The sequence below is a fragment of the Xiphias gladius genome, chromosome 22 (genome assembly GCF_016859285.1).
Source record: "Xiphias gladius isolate SHS-SW01 ecotype Sanya breed wild chromosome 22, ASM1685928v1, whole genome shotgun sequence".
Taxonomy (NCBI): domain Eukaryota; kingdom Metazoa; phylum Chordata; class Actinopteri; order Istiophoriformes; family Xiphiidae; genus Xiphias; species Xiphias gladius.
Genome location: NC_053421.1, coordinates 509,150 through 525,475, shown reverse-complemented (window position 1 = coordinate 525,475; position 16,326 = coordinate 509,150). Strand labels below are relative to the sequence as shown.

Below are 16,326 nucleotides of genomic sequence, written 5' to 3'. Positions count from 1 at the left end.
CTCACAGAACTATAAGCCTTTTGCAAGGACGAACGGGCAAAAATACCCCAAACAAGAACTGAAACACTTTTAGCTGGCTACAAAAAGTATTTACAAGCTGTGATACTTGCCATTGGGGATGTTACTTAGTCCTTTTGTTTCGCCCATTCTTCCTGGCAAAAGGCTTCTAGTTCTGTGAGATTCTTGGGTCATCTTACATGCACTCCTTTTCTGATGTCTATCAACAAATTTTTGATGATATTTAGGTCAGGGGACTGTGAAGGCCACGGAAAAACCTTGAGCTTGCATCTCTTGAGGTAGTACATTGTGGATTTTGAGGTGTGTTTAGGATCATTATCCAGTTGTAGAACCACCCTCTTTTCATCTTCAGCTTTTTTACAGACAGTGTAAAATGTTTGCTCCCAGAATTTGCTGGTATTTAATTGAATCCATTCCACCCTCTACCAGTGAAATGTTCCCTGTGCCACTGGCTGCAACATAAAGCATGATTGTTTCACCCCTGTGCTTAACAGTTGGAGAGTTGTTGTTTTTTTTGATAATTGGAGAGTTATTTTCATGATAATCTGCAATCTGTTTCTCCAAACATACCGTTGCTCATTGCAAGTAAAACGTTCTATTTCAACTGCATCAGTGCACAGGACTTGTTTCAAAAATGCATCAGCTTGTTTAGATGCTGAATTTTGTGGTGAGGACACAGGAAACTTTTCTTCTGATCACTCTTCCATAAAGGTCCTATTTGTCCAGGTGGCACCACCACTCTGGAGATCATTTGCAGTCAAAAAAGGGATTTTAATTTGCCTTTCTTGGAAGCCTTTGAGCAGTTCTCTTTGAAAGTTATCTTGGTCTTCTAGACCTCAACTTGACCTCCTGTTACCTGCCATTTCTTAATTAATTTATGAACTGAGGAAACGGCTACCAGAAAACACTTATCTTCTATTATGGCCATCACCTGCTTTGTGGGCATCAAATATTTTAATTTTCAGAGTTCTAAGCAGCTGCTAGAGGTGCCAATGGTTGTTGCTATCTCTAAGCTCCACCAGCTCATTCTTGTCTTCATCCAACCACAACCTGACAAACTCGCCTTTAGCCAATCACTTGTAAGCTGTTAAGCTTTAAAAGGTTTCTCTCTGTCTGCTGTCATTCAGCTGTCATTTTAGCACTGTGGAGAATTTGGAACACACCTCAACCCCTTCACCACCTCTACTGTGAGTGCCTGGCCATCTCCAATCAAACCCTCAGATCATAAGTTTTCCTCTCATGAAGACGTCCCAACCTTAAGCTCCAGTCCTCGTCACCACCACCAGTGTCTAGGCTCTGGGGGAAGTTTCCTTCATATTGGAAGCACCCCATTCATAGGAACTCTTCCCAAGTGTGTTACTTTCTACAGAAAAGTAGTTTATTTGAGGATTTTCAGTCAAGATTTAGAGTGCATCATAGCACAGAGACAGCACTGGTGAAAGTTACAAATGGCCTTTCTAATTGCATCTGACAAAGGACTTGTCTCTGTACTTGTCTTGTTAGATCTTAGTGCTGCATTTGAAACCACTGACCATGAAATCCTATTACAGAGACTGGAATATTTAATTGTCATTAAAGGAACCACTCTAGAGCTGGTTTAATTCCTATTTATTGGATTGATTTCAGTTTGTACATGTTAACGATAAATCCTCCATATATACACCCAGTTCCATAAGCTTCTGTGCTTGGGCCAGTTCTACTCACCTTATATATACTTCCTTTAGGATAAATTATTATTACACTCCATAATCTATTGTTATGCCGATGATATCCAGTTGTATTTGTCAATGAAGGCAGATAAAACTGATCAGTTTGCTACACTTCAAGCATGCCTTAAGGATATAATGACTTGGATGACCAGCAACTTTTTGCTATTAAACTCATGTTACTCTTGTTACTTCTAGGCTTGATTATTGCAATTCTTTATTTTCAGGATGTGCCAATAAGTCCCTAAAGACTCTACAACTGATCCAAAATGCTGCAGCATGAGTACTGAAAGGAACTCGGATAAGAGATAATATTTCTCCTGTGCTTGCTTCACTGAATCACTCCCCACAAATCCAGAATATTATTTAAAATCCTCCTCCTCGCCTACAAATCCCTTAATGGTCAGGCACCATCATATCTTAAAGAACTCATAGTACCCTATTACCCCACTAAAACACTATGCTCCGAGAATGCAGGCTGACTTGTGGGTCCTAGACCCTCTAAAAGTTGAATGGGAGAGCATTCAGGTATCAGGCTCCTGTACTGTACAACCATCTTTCAGTTCGGGTCCGGGATGCAGACACCCTCTTCACTATAAGAGTAGGCTTAAAACTTTCCTTTTTGATAAAGACTATAGTTAAGCATGGTTCAGGCTTAGCCATGATCACTATACATGAATCTGAGTGTTAAAAAAAGCAGCAGATAAAACCAGGATCAAGTCCCAGCATGAGGTCTACATATTTCCTTTCGTTCAGCACCTACTCTCCCAAATGAAACCACCATCTACTTTAAAAATACATGTCTTGCAAATTATACATCTCTGGATTTAGTGCACCCTGTTCCTCTTCCTACAGTGCCTCTCTGCTCTTCTCTCCATCATACACCTTCATTTCCACATCCTTTCTCCTACTCTGCCTCTTTTCTTCCTCTACCTCTCCTTCCTCTTCTAGCTCCATTGCCTCCTCTCCTTTTACCTATCCATTTCTTTGTCCTCTTCTTCCTACTCTTTCTCCCATTTAACTTTTCCTACCCTTCTTTCTTATCTTCATCTTCCACTGCCACACATTCAGCTCAGCACTTGCCGGCACACTATCATATGTCACATCACATCATGCTTTTGAATAAAACGCACAGCTTTCAAGGTCTGACACACACCCCCAGTTCCCCCTAAGGGTTTTTTTTCTGTGTAATGAAGGATTTTACACTAATTGTTTCTGAAAGGAGCTGAGCCGAGAATCACACAGACATCAGGCCCTGTGGCTCTCTTCTGTCCACTCTGCTCACAGTTGCATTCACATAGAATTTCCAGGAGAAGCTTTATGAGGGAAAACAAGGACACACTTGGGCGACTGCTGGCAGATGTCAATGGGAACATCCTGAGGCAGTTGGAGTGGCACGGTACGGAAACATTTGAGTTGAGGGAAGCTGCACTGAAGCAGAATGAGCTCAGGATATGGCTGAGCAGGCCCAGGGGTTGACTGATGAACTCATTTGTTGAAACAGGAAATTTCCCAACTATAACTTTTAAATCTTTTTTATAATTATTGTAAATCAAATCATCATCAAAACGACTTAACCCAAAATCACTGTGCTTTCACTTATTTCACCTGCAATCAGACTACAGTAAGTATCTCAACCCAAGGGGTGTTCATTTGTTCAAAACACAATATAATTAACTGACTGAACATATCAGTAGTTATCAGCCTCATAGGAATATAGGGGGCCTGCTACACCTAAAAAGTATGTTCAGAAGGCTGTTATCATTTATTCACAGGGATGATCATTGATATGAATAAAAGAAGACTCCAGATCCATTCCAAGCGGAATCCAGTTCCCAGTTGTGTCCCTGTCGGTCCCAGGACTTCTGTGGTAAGTGTGTTTGCAGTGTGTCTATGCTGAACAATTCAAAATTATATTTTGGGCCACAATGCATAGAGAGAGTGGCCCCTTTCTCAAATATGTCTTGTGCAAGTTTCTCTGTTTATGTTTCAGGGTTTAACATGGCAAAGCCTTACAGTTGCTAATCTAGAAGCAGTGTGCATGACAAAGCTGTTATGGTATGCAAAATTCACACATACCTTCAACATTGTCTTTTTTATACTGATTTATTACTTACTAGCTTTTTCTTTGTTGTTCCTCAACAACAGAGAACAGAGATTTGTGAGGAGCAAAGGGAAACTTTGAAATCCTTTTATTAAGGATGAAATGACACATGTTGGTTCACCTTTAATATCAAGAGTTGCATCAACTACTGGTTTGGAAACCTGCATCAAAGAAGTAAAGTTTAATTTAGTGCTGCACTAACAATGAACATGTCAAATAAATAAATCATTCTACTTTACTGCTGGTATAAATTTCAAAATGGAACAAGTGTTTTTGTTAAACTTCAGTTTTTCATTTTTTTTGTTTGTTTTCTCCCTTTCAGAACTGGATTGGAAACTACAAAAGGGCCTTTAAAGCTGAGACCTGGCCTTCAAAGCCTTACACTTACGAGAGCTGTTGCCATACTTTTTTTTCTTTTTTTTGTAGGAACATTCTCAGAAATAAAGGCGATAGACAATATTTAATGGACGCTTTTAATTGTTATACTAAAAGGTTTGTTGTTGTTGTATGTAGCCATGTTTACACTAGGGGTTCACAAGGGTTGTGAAACTAATTTTAAGGATAGTATTTGACAAGTACTTTACACCCTGAAGATGCATTCATCAATGTAAGACTGCTGTGTCTGTTGAAAAGAATCAGGTAATTAACTTTACATATTGTTATTTTTACAGAGTTGTTACAGAAAAAATGTGTTTCACAACCCAAGTATGAACCAGTGTTTTTGTCTCCGTATGAATGTACTCAAAATAAGATACCAACTCTAAAGTTTAAAGTTTTCTGTGCATCTATTTTTTTCTCTCAAGCACAATGGAAGATATTAAATTGCAGGTGGTCACATTAGGGGAAGACAAGAAGCAGAGATTATTAAAAGAGGCAGCAGCACTGAGGGCACAAAGGCAGGCAGAGGACCTTAACCCTGAGATGAGAGAGTTCAAAATTAAAAGGAACTGAAGCAGTTGGAGGTTAGAAATTTGGAAAGAAGCTTCATATGCTAGCCATTAGTGATATCATTATGGTATTAGATGTAAGGATGACAGTAATTGTGATATGAGCAGAACATTGTGACAGACAATTGGAGTGTTTATATTTAGATTCTTTCATCATTTCAAATGAATTCATCTCACATAAATATTTCAGCTGATTAGTGGACAACCTAACCAACAGAAAGTTCGGTGGTTCATCCCCAGCTCCTCCAGCCTGCATTTTGAAGTGTCCGAGGGTAAGATACTGAACCCCAAATTTCCCCTGATGAGTGTGCCATCAGTATATGTGAGTGTGTATGTGTATTGTATGCATGTATGTGTGAATGGGTGAAAGTGGCATTTAGTGTAAAGCACTTTGAGCAGTTGATAAGACTAGAAAAGCGCTATAAAGCACTAGAAAAGTGTAGTCCATTCATCATTTACCATTTACAACTAATTTATAGTTAATGTAAACTCTCCATCAGCACCTATTTATCATAATATTTCCACCTGTGACAACACTGGTTTCACATATTGCCTTTCCCTGTTATGAGTTGTTTCTTAAAGGTATGTTCGATTTTTAAATGTAGGTTTTGTCTATTTTGTGTATAATCAATTATTTACTATTTTTGTGGTTATCTTGTTTTCCTAAACATTGTGAAGGTGTCCAAGCTTGAGGTTTTGGGTGTGGAAACAGCAATTTTGTCATTTCACTGCCAAAAGTCCAGCTCTAAGGTGTATGAACTGAGCAGCAAAAGAGCCACTGACTTCCTTGACTCAGCGGACACAATTAACCACTTTGCACTGCATTTCTAAGGTGATATTGGTAATATGAAAATCCCCAGAAATGGACTCAGGACTGTAATAGTGCAGATACATAATATAGTTTCATGTAATGAATTGTCGTGTCTGCTGTTACATTTGCAGCCAGCTCCTCAGCTGAACACCCAGTACCTAAGATCAAGTGCCCATTTGCTGATTAAAAAATGGCCAGATATATTAAACCAAAAATATAGTAAGAATATTTTTTAACACTTTTTTAGACCAATGTAAAGAAATGGCTTATACTAAGCCCAGACATTTCTTAGTCTTGATAACCTAATCAGCCTCCATGAATAAGTGGCATAATTATTGAATTAGGTAATTATTTATCTGATGTGCCCATCGACCATAAGATAATGACCCCTCAACAAAAATTAAATGTTTACAGCCTGAACACTGGCTATCAACAGGAAGGGAAAGTCAGAATTGTATACTTGTACAATTGTGGAACGTGTGCATGCATGTATGTGCCCATGACTTTCAGAGGAGGCTGGAGGTACTGGACGGCTCCCCTACCAGTTCCTGGTGAATTAAAGCATGACCATAAAAGTTGCTGGACTGCCCAATGTCCTTACCCTCAAAAAGCCATCCTTTTATGGAAAGAACCAATTAAAAGCCACTTGGAAAGATGCTGAGCAGATTTAATTTGAAATATGTAAGTCATATTAACAGTGTCAGTTGTGTTTCTCCAGTTGCGTTTCTGTATATAAAAGAATATCCTATAAATGTTTAGTTGAATGTGACTGTGATTGCCCTTGGCAATGGTCAACATCTTTTAAGATGTTTCAGATCTACTTATTAAGTAATTGTCCTCCTGCTTTGAAATATTGACCTGTGAACCTTGACCTTGGTGTATGTTTGAAGACTTGTAATCCACTAACATAAGTGGCTACAGACATTGGACCAACTGCTACAGAAAGCACTTGACTCATATCATGTGAGTATATCAAATTGGAGCGATGTCAAATATGGGTAAAATATGGTTAAAATAACATTTTTACCCATTTACCAATTGTTAAATGGGTGAAAATTAATCATATATTTAAAATCTGATTACACAGATGTGTTTACTATCCCCTTAAAGTCCCCATTGTACTCTCAATTCAATATTTACAACTTCCAATTCTAGGAACTACAATTCCCTAGAGCCACATCATGCAGCTTGATACAAATCAGCATCAAAGCAGTTCTTCTGGTTTGCAAAGTAGGGTTCTAAATACGGTCATAAAAAGATATGTCAAACTATAAATGAATCTATGTCTGTCTTTTGATTTTCTCGACAACCACTGATCCAATTGACTTCAAACCACATGTGTGTATTGCTGAGGACCCAAGGAAGTGCAGTGTTGATTGTAAAGTTTTTATGATGAGCGGTTCTTAAGAAACATTGAAAGAGATATATTAAATGAATGTATGTTAGGGCTGGGGCGGCGCATCCATGCAACCAATGTCATTGTAGCGGAACAACGCCACACTGTTAATATAAAGAAATTAATTGCATTTGTTGAATAGGGCACCAACTGCTTTTGCAGGAAATTAATTAATCAAATTAATTAAATTAATCAAATAGCTCAGTCTTTAATCATAAATAGCAAGTTCTCAGTTCAGGGATCTCGTTTCTGCCTTAAAAGATCAAAGAATACAAGACGATGACTTAATGAAAAATGAAGATATTTATGGTAACTAACAGGGTTTTCGAAGATGCAGTCTCTCTGCTGTTTCCTTGGACCGTTGAAGTTGGTGTTGGATAAACTCTGACAGTTTCACTTTCCTTAGCTGGACTCGTTAAAAAGTCTTCAAAGTAATTTCACTGACCAGGCAACAAAACTTTCAATACTCTCAAGACATACTAAAGTAAAAAAAAAAGGCTATTGAGTTTAATAGTAGTTTAGTATTGAGTTGCAAATTGAGGCTTGTTTCAGGTAAAAATCAAAATGCGCAAGCAGCTTAATAAAGATGTTGCAGGAATGCAAGTCTAGAAGAGGTAAAGTGAGTTGAATAGAGGCTTGGTGGCTACCTGAAAATATTGAAGAGACAAAAAGCAAAAAGGTAAAAATTGAAGACGAGCCAAAAGTAAAGTCAAACAAAGACAGAACTGCCAAGAATTCAAGTACCAAACCTCAAAGTTTGAAATGTGCCAGGAGTTCTCACCCAAGTCTAGGGTGCGGTTCTTTTTATCGGTTCTGTATTTGCTCTGAGTTGTAACTTTCCTCCAATTAGTGTATTAGTGTATCAACTAAAGTTGTTGATCACAGTATTATTAACTTGGTGAAGAAAAACCCCCTACACAATAACTAGCTAGGTCAAGGACACTCTTGAGGCATATCATTGTCAAAGTCTACAATCAAGAGATGTGTTCATGAATATAACTGCAAACCACTGGTAACAATCATGAACAGAAGGGCTAGATTAGACTTTGCCAGAAAAACATCTAAAAAAGGCTGCCCAGTTCTGGAACAAAATTCTTTGGACAGATGAAACCAAGATTAACTTGTACCAAAATGAGAGGAGGAGAAGAGAGGGGAGAAGGAAAGGAACGGCTAATGATCCTAGGCGAACCGCATCATCTGTCAAATATGGTGGAGGCAGTGTTATTGCATGGGCAATGTATGGGTGCGATGGAACTGGGTCACTGTTGTTTATTGATGATGTGACTACTGACAGAGGTAGCAGGGTGAATTCTGAAGTGTATAGGGCTATACTATATGCTCAGATTCAGCCAAATGCTGCAAAACTGATAGGACGGTGCTTCACAGTACAGATGGATAATGACCCAAATCATATTTCAAATGCAACCCATGAACTTCTCAAGGCAATGAAATGAAATATTCTTCAAAAGGCTGAGTCAGTCACATGACCTCAACCTAACTGAGCATGCTTTTCACTTACTATAGACTTACTAAAGACCTTTGTGTTGCTAAATTGAGAAGATTTTGAGTTTTCGTTGAATAGCATGTACTTGATTGCATGGCAAATTTTGATGTTTCGTCATGAGAGGAGGAAGTTGTTTTAACTCAAATATGCATTGTCCTATCTGGCCTAAACTCCACATGTTTGATAGGAGACATCTATTTGTTAAGTTATGGTTATGGTTATAAGTTATGGTTATAGCGCCACCTACTGTCAACAGGAAATGGTATGTTTTATATTTTGATGTACTCCTCCTATCAGGTTGACCAGATCCACCTTATATGTGGTCAGAAAAGCCTTAAGACCTTGATGATGCTTTATTATGAAGATGCTATCTTTTCATTGAAAAGTTGCTTTTGGCGGTGTGGCAAATTTGGATGTTTTGACACGCAAAACAGAAACTGTTGTAACTTTTAAATTTCATGTTTGACAAGAGTAAGACTAAGAGCCTTTCAGATTCTATTGTATCTGAAAGGCTCTGACACTAGGATTTCTCTAGCAAGAATCGTGTCTTTCTGTCCACTCCATGGGACTCGACTCTAGCTACGTATTGGGAAATAGTTAGCCAAGCTTCAACATATGGCAAGTTTTGGATATGAAGTATGCTATAGTTAAGGTACGTGTCTTTTTGAACTAGTCCTAATTATCATCAAAAGTGATGAGAATAGCCAGTCGTGTGAAGTAACTAATTACATTTACTCAAGTACTGTACTTGAGTTACTTGTACTTTACCTGAGTAATTCCATTTAAGTTACTTTGTACTTCTACTCAGCTACATTTCAGAGGGAAATATTGTATTTGTAATGCAAAATTGTAATCAACAAATAAGATATGATATATTATTATTATAGAATAAGCTAAACAACAGTCTATAAAGCAATTAAAATTAGCCCAAACTTTATCATACGTGCATTAATCTATCCAATTATAGATTATAAAATAATATGCCTAAAATTATTCTGAAATGGGCCATTCTGCATAATACTTTTACTTTTTGTACTTTAAGTATATTTTAATGCTAATACTTTTCCTTGAGTAAAGTTTTGAATGCAGGACTTTTATTTGTAACAGTGTATTTCTACACAGTTATATTATTACTTTTAGTTGAGTAAATGTTAATACTTGCATCTCTGAGAATAGCCTACAGTGCTAGTTGAAATTATTTGCACCCCTGAATTTTAAGTACAGAATTTGGAATATCTTCAGAAATAAATGCAAATTAAGAAAATTTTGTATAATCAGAATATTTAGTAAAATCCATGTCCAAAGTTTCTGAACAAACAAACAAAAAAAAGCTTTCATATAGTGAAATAAAAACATACAGACAGAACGACACAATTATCGGCACCCTTTTGAGGAATTTAAATTATTTCCTCAGACAGAAAAAAAAAATAAGACTCACCTTTGCTTAAATTTCAGTTTTCATGACCTGAATTAACCAATGCATGATGGTTTTACTGCATGAAAAGGGACTGATTTCTGTTTTTCACAATGGTAACGACAAGAGAGCTATCTGAGAGCATCAGAAATGCTATTATCAAAAAACGTAACAATTCCAAAGTCTACAAGGCAATCGCCAAAGATCTTGAAATCCCTGTTTCAGCAGTTCGTAATGTTACCAAGAAGTTTCACAGTCATAAAACTGTTAAGAAGCTTCCAGGACGTGGTGCTACAAAAAAACTCTGCAAAGGTTGATGCAGATATGTCTAAAGAGCTTCAGGCCGACCTGGAGGAATCTGGAATGGTGGTTTCAGCCCATACCATATGCCGCACACTAAACCAAGCAGGGCTCAATGGCAAAGGCCAAGGAGGACACCACTATTGAAAGAAATGCACAGAAAGGCAAGACTTATGTTTGCAAAAACTTCCATAGATAAGCCACAATCTTTCTGGGATAATGTTCTATGGACAGATGAAACCAAAGTAAAGCTCTTTAGAAGTGCAGTCCATCAGTTTGTTTATAGGCAACGAAATTAAGCTCATAAGGAAAAGAACACCTTACCTACAGTAAAACATGGTGGAGGTTCTATCATGCAGTGGGGCTGCTTTGCTGCCTCTGGTACTGGAGAAACTGAATGTATCAAAGGAATGATGAAATCAGATGACCAAGACATTTTAGAGCAAAATGTGTCTCAAACCTAGTGACAGAAAACTAGGTTTGAGACAAAGGTCTTGGGAAAACAACCCAAAGCATACATCCAGCAGCACAGCAGCAAAAAAGAATGGTTGAAAAGGGAAAGGATGGACTGTTTTTAACTAGCCAGCCACCAGTCCTGACCTAAACCAAAGGTGAGCATTGTCATTACATTATATTAAACAAATTTGTCATTCCAATGCGAGTAAGTGGTCTTCACAGTTATTATCATCATCATTTTATTATTATTATTATTATTATTATTATTATTATTAGAATTAGAGGGAAATGATAAAAGAGGAATATAATTGCCTAATTAATAACGTAAAGTAAAGGGAAAAATCTATTTGACTCAGCTGGCCCTCCTTCAAAACTAGCTCATTATATCAAAATTTAAGGTTATATCACACAATTCAATGTTTTTAGAGAACAAAAAAAATCGCAACTAAGCCACCATAATAAATGCAGTCAAATGACAATACAAATGACGATACATTTTTCTAAATTAACATTAACCACCGTCTGGCCTAGATCCAGTGCAGCTCATTTTGTAGGCATTTCACTCCAAGATGAATTTTATAAATATTCAATATTATACTGAATCAAGGGCTTACATTTCTTCAATTTCAAGCTTCTTCACATATACTGTACATGATGAGGAAATAAAATTTCTTTCCTCAAGCCACTAATATTCAAATTTAATGGGTAATAATAGGAGAATGTTTCTGTCTGGGAAGTTTAACAAGGCCCTAATGAATGACAAAGTTCAAAGTAATGATTTAGCTGTACAGCGGCATGAAAAAGTTTGGGCACCCCTTGTCATAATTTCTGTTACTGTGAATAGCTAAGTGAGTAAAAGATGAATTGATTTCCAAAAGGCATAAAGTTAACGATGACACATTTCTTTAATATCTTAAGCAAGATTACTTTTTTATTTCCGTCTTATATTGTTTCAAAATAAAAAAAAAAGGAAGATGAATTTCTTACACCCCCTTTGGTAAGTGTCATGGCTTGTGAATGCTTACTGTAGCCAAATAAGACTCTTTCAATTCTTGTTTAGGGGATTTCACCCATTCATCATTTCAAAAAGGCTTCTAGTTCTGTGAGATTCTTGGGCACTCTTACATGCACTCCTCTTTTGAGGTGTATCCACAGATAACTGATGATATTTACATCAGGGAACTGTGAGGGCCATGGCAAAACCTTCAGCTTGCACCTCTTGAGGCAAGAGGTGCAAGCTGAAGGTTCTTCCAAGAAGGTCATATTTGTGGTCAGGTGTCGCTGGATAGTAGAACTGTGCACCGGCACTCCAGAGTCTGCTAAATCTTCATGAAGGTCGTTTGCAGTCAAACAGGGATTTTTATTTGCCTTTCTAGCAATCCTATGAGCAGTTCTCTCTGACGGTTTTCTTGTTCTTCCAGACAATAACTTGACCTCCACCAGTCCTGTTAACTAACATTTCTTAATTACATTACAAACTGAGGAAACAGCTACCTGAAAACACTTTGCTATCTTCTTATAGCCTTCTCCTGCTTTGTGGGCATCGATTATCTAATTGTGTGCTAGGCAATTGCTCAGAGGAGCCCATAGCTACTGATTGCTGGGACAAGGTTTGAGGAGTCTGAGTATTTATAAAGCTTTGAAATGTGTATCACCTTTCCTAACGATGACTGTGAACAAGCCATAGCCCTAACAAGCTAATTAAGATTTGAGACTTTGGTAAAAGTTATCTGAGAGCTCAAATCTCTTTTGAATGGTGCTACTTTCCTTTTTTACCCCATTTTAAAATTGTAAAAAAAAACAAGAATAATACAATAATCTTGCTTAAAATGTTGAAAAGATTGTTTCACCTTTATCTTTATGTACCCAAACTTTTTCTTGTCAGTGTGGGATTTAGCTAGGGCTTACTATTTTTTATTTTTTTTATTTTTGTTTTTAAAGTAAAAATATGATATGCAACCCCATAACCAGTACATTACTGTAAACTTACATTCAAAATAATATTGCACATTCCTGTAAATTTGATTCATTCAACGGTTTATCTGTTATTCCATCTCAAAATCAAAACATTTTTATTTATTATTTTGCATATAAATTAACAATGTAAAAACAGTTCAACTGTGCATCTTTTATTTTTTTAACATTTTGGTAATTTTTGCATCAGAAGTAAAATGAGTTCATTCTAATAAAAACATACCAAAGTCACGACTGACTGTGTTCACATTCTTATTCATTGAGCTGATAACAGTGCTTCACACACATTGACATACATATTCCTACAAAATAGAACTGCTTCATGCTATAGGTCTTTCCTCTCAACGATCATCAGAGACACCTGAATCTGGGGGACAAGGTCACTCACTTCTTCCCCATGGTTGTTGTGGATGAAAGCGATTTCATCCACAACTAAACTTTCAAAATAATATACGTACATGAGGTTTATGCAGGTAACTTATAAAATGTGTTTTTCTATAATCGGCATTAAACGTGTCTGTAATCATGAGTTACATTAAATTTTGTGAGACAATTTGTATTTAAAGGTAAAACTGATTAACAACATATTTGTTAAATAGTTATTATCAGTATTTCTTATTTACAGCATGCATTTGGGCGATATGCCATTCTATAATTGCAAAATGGTACATGTGCATAAAATTACTTAGTCATAATTGTGCTTGTGAATGCTATGCATTTTTCCAATCATCTCTGAATTGTCAGATGTTGGAACCTCTCATCAGCACAACCAGAGGCCAACTTTCAAAAATTACTAACTAAAAACTAATAGGAATAACTAATAGGCATTATTCAACATTAATATTTTTTTCAAATATGTTTTTTGGGCATTATATGATTTTACTGACAATGACAGTAGGAAAATGACAGGATGGGGAACTACATGCAACATACTTCCTGGGTCAAATTTAGCAGTTCTATTTCGTAAAGGCTTCACCCTCTAAGAGCTGTCTTTATTGGGTTTAACTCTCGCGCAAGTGGAGTGGTGAAGACACTCTGTTGTGCCCTGTACCCAGCACTAGGCCCAAAACAGGTCAGCATCTACAGTACATAACACCTTTGGACATAGAGTCTAGAAACGAGGTTCATCTGGCGCAGCGGGATGTTGCCCCTCTGCCTCCACCTGCCGGCCATCTGCTGGGCTTCGGAGCGCTTCTCCGTGAACTCCTAGACATTATCATAGAGGTGGCGTCTAACCCCAGAAAATTCATGGCACTGGTCACTCACTATGATCCCCACATGAGGGTCAAGGTAAATTTGGTTTTCCTGCCATCCCACTGCTGAAACCAAGCCAGACGTCCATCCTGCTGCCTAAAGCACCTTTTTCTGGCATATGCTGACCAACTCCACCTTCTCCCCATGACCAGGTCACAAGCCACCTCCCTGACCATGCCCACCAGTGTGCCACCCAGAGAGAAGCAACTATTAACAACATTGTGCTGCTCTCCTCGTCTCTCTCCTCCATTGCTGCTCAGCCAGGGGCTCTCCATTCTGACCTGGCGAATGAAATTGGCAAGGCTATGGCAGCGATTCCGGTGCTTTCTTCAGCTGTAGCGGTGGTATAGTCCAGGATCATATTAAGCTTACCCAAGCTTAATATGTGACTCCACAAGACCCAGCTTCCTGAACAGGACAGGGCTTCTGGATGGCCCCATCAAAGGGCGAGGCATGGGAGCTACCATGGCACAGAGATGCATTGTCGCAGCTCAACAATTCGATCCAGCCTTTTCCCCCTTGATAGGCCAGAGCCTTTGGGTTTGGCCCCTGAATGGTAGTGTTTGGAGAGCCTAGGTTTACCTCCTGCGGTTGTACACACTATCCACGGTGCGAGAGCCCCATCCACCACAGCCTCTTGCGCGTCGAAATGGTCCTCTTTTCAGCGATGGTGTGTGGAGACGGGCACAGATCCCACATCATGCCCCTTATCCCCAATACTGACTTTCCTCCAGTTCCTAGTAGACAAAAATCTGGTTCTATCTACAGCCAAAACTTATTCTGCCATCTCATCCTGCAATGAGGGTTTTGGAGAGAGAGCTGTGTCTGTGCAGCCACTGGTTAATCGTTTTATGAAAGGAATCATTAGACAGCAGCTACTGTCTGCCATTGTGCGCCTCAGTGGGATTTACTCCTCGTTTTACATGCTCTGGGACAGCCTCCATTCGAACTAATAACACAAATCTCTCTCAAGCTTCTTTCCTTTGAAACACTGCTGTTCTTAGCCTTAACCAGAACTAAAAGAGTAAGTGCGCTCTGTCTCCCCATTCTGCCTTGTTATCCCAGATGATGGGATCACAGTCATTTTGAGGCCCAATCCTCCATTTGTGCCTAAAATTATAACTTTCTCCTTTAGATCCAGAATGATTTCCTTGTAGGATTTTTTCCTTTTCCTCTCAGAAATTAGATTGAGAAAGCATCTCATTGCCTATATCATGTGCATGCACTGACTCATTACGTGGGGTGCACAGCAGCCATCAGACGGACCAAGCAGTTGTTTGTACGTTAAAGAGAGCATTCTAAGAGGAATGCTTCTGACTAAACAACAGCTGTCGCACTGGCTGTGCGAAGCCATCGCTTAGGCATATGTTGCAGAAATACATTCGTGCTCACTCCACGAGGGCCGTATCCTCCTCCCCAACTCTTTTCAATGGAATGGCAGTGGACGATATCTATGCAGCGGTGTCATGGGTTTCCCCATGTACTTTCATCTGTTTTACTTACGGGACGCGTCAGAGTTTTCTTAACTCACTTGGTGTTGAACTTGCTCAATTTCTAGTAACACTCTGTTGGCGCGCGCGCGCACACACACACACCTCTGTACGGAGCTCCATCTGTGCACAGTGGCTTTCACATGTTACACTCTCTGCTAAGCTTATTAGTATGTGCTTCATGACTGTAAAAATGTGTAACATTTGTCCCTCTGCCCTCCCAACATAAGGCTGTTGTGTGGTTGTTTGGTGGCTCCTGAGTTCAGTTGATTAAGCATAGTACTATCAATAACCAAGGTTACAGGTTTGATCCCCACAGGGATAAAATATTTTCTCCCCACACTTCTCCTGTGACATCAACCCAGGGAGTGTTTTTTTCTGCCTCTACCTGCCTTTCTTGTTCACCTTTCATAGTAACATACATTTTATGCGATTGAAAGCACCCTAATCGTTTCAGACAGTGGTTACTGCACGGGAGGGCAATGGCCTCATCATCATTAATTAAAAAAAAAAAAAAAAAAAAAAGCTGGCTTAATGGGAGCAGACCTCAAGTCACAAAGGTGTTATGTAGTGTAGATACGGACCGGATTGGGGCCCAGTGCTTGGCACAGGGCACAAAAGAAAGTCTTCACCACTGCACATGCTCAACGAATAAACTCAATAGCAACAGCTCTTAGAGAGCTACACCTATACTTCTAGAAACTGTGGTTATGGTACGTAACCAACGTTCATGGTTGGTACCCCCTATTTTTAAAAAGAGACTCACCACTTTTGTTATTACTGTTTAAAAGTAAAATGCAATTGTCAGTATATTCCCTACTGAAACAATCTTGTAAAAAGTCATTTTGTAATATTGTCATCCCCTTGACCTGTCACTTTTGTGACATCAAAAATTTTTGCAATATTACACAAAGCTTAGACTTATTAAAATACATTCATATTTACAATACAG

At 38.4% G+C, this 16,326-nt stretch overlaps 1 pseudogene; it reads left to right on the top strand.

The window, feature by feature from the left end:
• Window positions 1-3,044: 3,044 nt before the first annotated feature.
• On the top strand, window positions 3,045-14,234 carry LOC120783922 (annotated as a pseudogene).
• Window positions 14,235-16,326: the final 2,092 nt, after the last annotated feature.